We start from the raw sequence: 6,000 nt of genomic DNA, 5'->3' as shown, positions 1-6,000 counted from the left end.
TGAATAGAAATGTCCAAACTGAAGCAGATGGGGAAAAAAAGCAAAGAGGAAAGACGCGAGGCATTCAGTGGAAACATCTATCCTGTGTGAATTGTAGCCCCAGAAGTAAAGGGAGAAGGGGACAAAGCCACATTTGCAGAAATGATTGAGAACTTTGCAAGACCAATGAAAGGCACCAGCCCACAGATTGAAAGAATCTCCGCAAGCCCCAAGCAGGATAAATACAGAGGAAACCACGCCTTGACCCATCAAGGTCAAACTGTGGGAAACGAGAGAAAAAGGGGAAACTGGCCGGAGAAAAACGATGCACTATCTCTAAAAAAGCAAAAATAAGATCGAGAGCTGAGTTCTCACCACAAACAAAGGACGTTAGAAGACGGTGGAATGACAGTTTTGAAGAGCTGAAATAAAAAAGAACTGCCAACCTAGAATTCTACATTGGCAAAAATACACTTCAAAAGTGAAGACATTTCAGGCAAAGAAATACTGAGAGAGTTCAAGACCACAAGACTTGAACTAAAGAAATTCTAAAATGAGGGACTTTCCTGGTGGTCCAGTGGTTAAGACTCCACGCTTCCACTGCAGGGGGTGCAGGTCCAATCCCTGGATGGGGAGCTAAGATCCCGCATGCTGCGTGGCACGGCCAAAAAGGAAGAAAGAAATTCTAAAATAAGTTCGTCAGATGCAAAGAAAATACTCCTAGCAGAAACGTGGAGCTATCAGGAAGAACGAAGAGCAAAGAAAAAGGTAAATATAAGCAGGCATTTGTGGTAATGGACTCTGGCATGTAAAGTACACGTTGAATTAATGCAGTACAACAATAAAGCAAAAGACGGGGGAGTGATGGAGTTAAAGTCTTGCGAAGAGCTAGCAGAACAGGAAATTGGCAAAGCCTCAATTCATATTGAACTGTCATGAATTAGTCAAGGATGAATGTTAAAATTGTTAGGATAACCACCTAAAAATAGTAAAGCAATGTATAACTTGTGAGTTAGAGAGGGAAAACAGGATAAGACGAATATTCCACTAATTGAAAAGGAGGCAAGAAGTGAGAGGAAAATGGAACATAAGTCAGATGGACAAATAGGAAACAAGACAACAGACAATAAACCTAAAATACAGAAAATTACCTTACATAGAATGGGCTGAATAATCAAGTGAAAAACTAGTAATGTCAGACTTCATGCAAAAAATAAAACCCTATTATAAACCACTCAAAGTAGACACTCCGTCGATAGAAGAGCACAAAAATGTTGAAAGAAAACACAAAGGAAAGGGTAGAATTGCAAGCACAACCAGAAGACAGCCTGTGGAGTCCTGTGGTTGTTAGACAAAGCCCATGCTAGGGCAGGATGCTTTGCTGGAGAGGAACACAGGCTCCTCTCAGGCTGAGGGGATCGATCCTTCAGGAAGATGGTACAACCCTAGATAAGCATCAATAACATAAAAAATAGGAAACAAAAAATGACCAAACTAAAAGAGGAGAGAAATCCAAAATCATAGCGGGAGATGTAACCCACCTCTCTCAATGGCTGATTTACTGGACAGACAAAAAATCAGAAAGGAGATCAAAGCTCTGAACAGCACCATGGACAGACCTGACCTAATTGACAGGTGATCCAGACCACTGCACCCGCCTACAGCCAGGCTCACGTCTTGTCATTAGCACGCGGATGCTCACTGGTATTGCCATGTCCCAGCCCACAGAGCAAGTCTCAGCACATTTCAAGGGACTGAAATCACTCAGGAGCATGTTCCCGGGCCACAGTGGAACTAAGCTGGAAATAAAAACATAAAAAAAATTTTTAAAAAAAGACAAAAAGGAAACAAAATAAATTTTAAAAAAAGATAAAAAAAGAAATCATAAATACAACGAGAAGATCCCCAACCACTTGGAAATTAAGCCATATACCTCTAAGTCACAGATCACAGAAGAAATCAAAGGAAATGAGAAAACAGTATGAACTGATTGCTACTGGAGCTGTAACATATCAAAGTACAAGAATATAGTTAAAGCAGTGTTCAGAGGGAAATTGATAGCCAAACATGTATATATTTAAAAAGAAGGAAAGCTGAAAATCAATTATCTAAGCTTCTATGTCAAGAAGCTGGAAAAAAGGCAAGCCTAGTGAAAGCAGAAGGAAAGAAAGAATAAAAATATGACAAGAAATCAATGAAATAGAAAACATTCATACATCAGAGAAGATCCATGAAGCCAAAATTTGTATCTTTAAAAAGATTAATAAAATGAATATACATCCAGCAAATGTGACCAAGAGGGAAAAAGAGGAGAGAAAACATAAGTAAATAAAATTAGGAATAAAAAGACGCTAATAAGATGAGCGGATACTATAAATAACTTCAAGTTAATTTCATGATTTGGATTCAATGGGCAAATCCATCCTCCAAAACAGAACTTATCAAAATTGACAGATGCTATTTGATCTGAATAGTTTGATATTTATTAAATAATTGTATCCATTATTAAAACGTTTCTCACCAAGACAACCCACGTCTCAAATGGTTACATTGGTACATTTTTTAGAAATTTAAGGGAGAAATAACAGCGGTCTTACACAAACCAATGTAGGGAATAGAAGAGGGAAGAAACACATCCAAATTCATTTTTTGAGGCTAGTATGGCCTTCCTATCAAAAGCTCACATGGACAGTAGGAGAAAGGAAAATGACAGACCAATTTCCTTCGTGAACATACGTGGGAAACTATTGGCGAATTGGATCCAGTGATATATAATAATAATCATATATTGGAATCATATGAGGTTTATGCTAGGAATGCAAAATCCATTAATATATTTCAAATTCTAACATACAAAAGAGAGACATCAGGAGATCATCTCAATACATGCAGGATTTAATAAACTCCAGCAATACGCATTCATGAGAAAACTCAGTAATTTGGAATAGATTTGATTGATTTTCCTTAAATGGATAAGAAGACTATACTAAAAACAGAGTAAACCTGAGAGTAGGAGTGGGACAAGATACACAGCATCGATATTTCTATTCACCACCTAGAGGGGTGGGATAGGGAGGGTGGGAGGGAGACGCAAGAAGGAGGGGATATGGGGATATGGGGACATATGGATACATGTAGCTGATTCACTTTGTTATACAGCAGAAACTAACACAACATTGTAAAGCAATTACACTCCAATAAAGATGTTACAAAAAATTTCTATTCAACATAATAAAGACCCAATGCAGCCACAGAAAGGCCAAATTAATCTAACCATACAAGCTTAGAATTAAGAAGTGAACTGAGCAAGGTCACCACTTTTATTTATCAGCAACAATATTTTGGCAAATAAAAATTTTAAAGCCATATTCTTTACAATAGCATTAAAAAGATCTAACACTTAGATAAGGTCCTTGTTACTTTCGCAACAAAAGATGTATAAGACTTCTGCACTGAAAATCACAAAATACTTTTAAAAGAAATTAACAAAGACCTAAATAAATGGGGAAAATACTATGTTCAGAGATCAGAAGACTATTGACACTTTTATGTCAATTCTCACAATAATGTAGAATCAATACAAATTCTGATCAAAATAAAAGGGTTTTTTTTTCATAAATTGAGAGGGTTAAACCAATCTTGAAAAAGAACAAAACTGAAGGATTTGCTCTATCAAATATCACGACCATATTGTAAAGCTACAGAAGATACTATAGCATGCATTTAGCATGAGGAAGGATTAATTTACCACTGTACCAAACTGGAGAGTCAGAAAGAGACCTCCATCTAAACAGTGCCTGAAAGCTCACTGAATAGGGGTGTGGCAGCCTTTGCAATAAATGCTACTAGATCAAGTGGTTTTATATATATATATATATATTTTTTTTTTTTGGTACGCAGGCCTCTCACTGTTGTGGCCTCTCCCGTTGCGGAGCACAGGCTGCGGACGCGCAGGCTCAGCGGCCATGGCTCACGGGCCCAACCGCTCCGCGGCATGTGGCATCTTCCCGGACCGGGGCACGAACCCGTGTCCCCTGCATCGGCAGGCGGACTCTCAACCACTGCGCCAGCAGGGAAGCCCGGCTGACTTTCATGCCAAGGCAACAACAGCAGAATCTGTAAAGATCGCGGCACATATAGATAAAGTCCGTTCTGCTTCTACAAAAAGTTAACCCCTCATTGTCAGGCCTTTGCCATCCTGATGTGCTTTTAACATGGCAACAGTCTGCTCCTAAATCAGAAATTAAATGGGTAAACGATAGCTATGAATTAAATAGTTGGGGCTATGGGAAACCCAAGACGGCCACCTGGCTCTTCCCGGCTCCCTGGAAAACACTATTTTTTATTTGGTGGGTTAAAGCCTTCCCTTGCTGCAAGGCTGATACCCTCCAATGGCAAACTGTTAGAAAAATGTGCTTTTCCACTTGGGGTACACTTACCACAATCTCCAGTGATCAAGGCACCCACGTCACTGGGCGAATCATGTAAGCCTTAACCAAAACCTCACAAACTTCTTGAAATTATCACCGTCACTATCACCCTCAACCATCAGGCAAGGTCAACAGAACTGATGGAAAAACTGGACTCAAGCAGAACCAAAGATAATTACATAGAATTGAATGAATTGATAAACATGACTATGACTTTTATGACGTTTTATCTGAAATGTTACTGGCTTTTCATCTTTGTTTTCCAGGTAAGGGAACCTTTCCCCCCTAATCTAATTATGACTTACAGCAGTTTAGTAAATTATACATTTTTAAGTAGAATTGAAGCATTTATCTTTTCTCTCTACCTGATCCCTCCAGAATTTGGAAACTCTTAGGTTCCCAGCGGCCTTTCCAGGTGAATAGGGAAGGCCACTTCCCGGCAGATATAAGGACCTCAAGATATTTTGGACTTGAAAAGAGAGGGACCCACCCAAATGTGTAGGTATTGCAGGCAGAACCTAACGGCATGGCTTGCCTGGCCTTGAGAGGCCTTTTAAAAGTTCAGCTTGAGATCCCTTATGAAAAGTTCCAGCAAAACCAAATTTTAAAAAGCCGGTTGCATCAATTACACTTACGTAAATAATCATGTTAACTTTACTGAAATCAGAGTCATTTTGCAAACGAATTAGTCTTAATTTGACTATATTTGGTGACAATAAAGATAATTCAGAGAGAAAAGTTAAGTTTCAATACTATACCTTTAGGGCTTCCCTGGTGGCACAGTAGTTAAGAATCTGCCTGCCAGTGAGGGGTACACGGGTTCGATCCCTGGTCTGGGAAGATCCCCCATGCCACGGAGCAACTAAGCCTGTGAGCCACAACTACTGAGCCCCCGTGCCACAACTACTGAAGCCCACACGCATAGAACCTGTGCTCCGCAACAAAGAGAAGCCACCACAATAAGAAGCCCGTGCACCACAGCGAAGAGTGGCCCCCGCTCGCCGCAGCTAGAGAGGGCCCACGCACAGCAGCAAAGACCCAATGCAGCCAAAAGAAAGTAAATAAATAAACTGATATTTAAAAAAATGACTATACCTTTGTGGCTATTGAGGTTTTCTATATACTGAAGTTTTGTATTTACTACCTACAATCAAGATGTCTCTTTTTTATGTCACATTATTGTGAAGTTTAAGCAAATTATTAAAAGGATGTTCTAAGTTTATTTCTGAAGCTGACCGCAGTAATGTATCTTTGGATGAAGATCAGATGCCCCATGACCTGCACCCAGGAGATTATGCAGACTGGAAAAGACATCATTTAAAAGACTCTCTCTTTGACCTAGATAGAAGGACCCTTATTAGGCACTTGTAACTAGCTCACGCACAGTGAAGTGGAAAAGGATTGACTCTTTTTTTTTTGGCCACACCGTGCATCATGTGGGATCTTAGTTCCCCAACCAAGGGTTGAACCCGGGCCCCCTGCAGTGGAAGCGTGAAGTCTTAATCACAGGGCCACCAGGGAAGTCCCTGAAAAGAATTGACTCTTGACTTCATCTTTCCCACTGAAACAGGGCCTCTGCATGGGACTGGTC

Source organism: Grampus griseus (assembly GCF_964374135.1).
Source record: "Grampus griseus genome assembly, chromosome: 2".
NCBI lineage: Eukaryota > Metazoa > Chordata > Mammalia > Artiodactyla > Delphinidae > Grampus > Grampus griseus.
Note: the sequence above shows the minus strand (reverse complement) of the source record.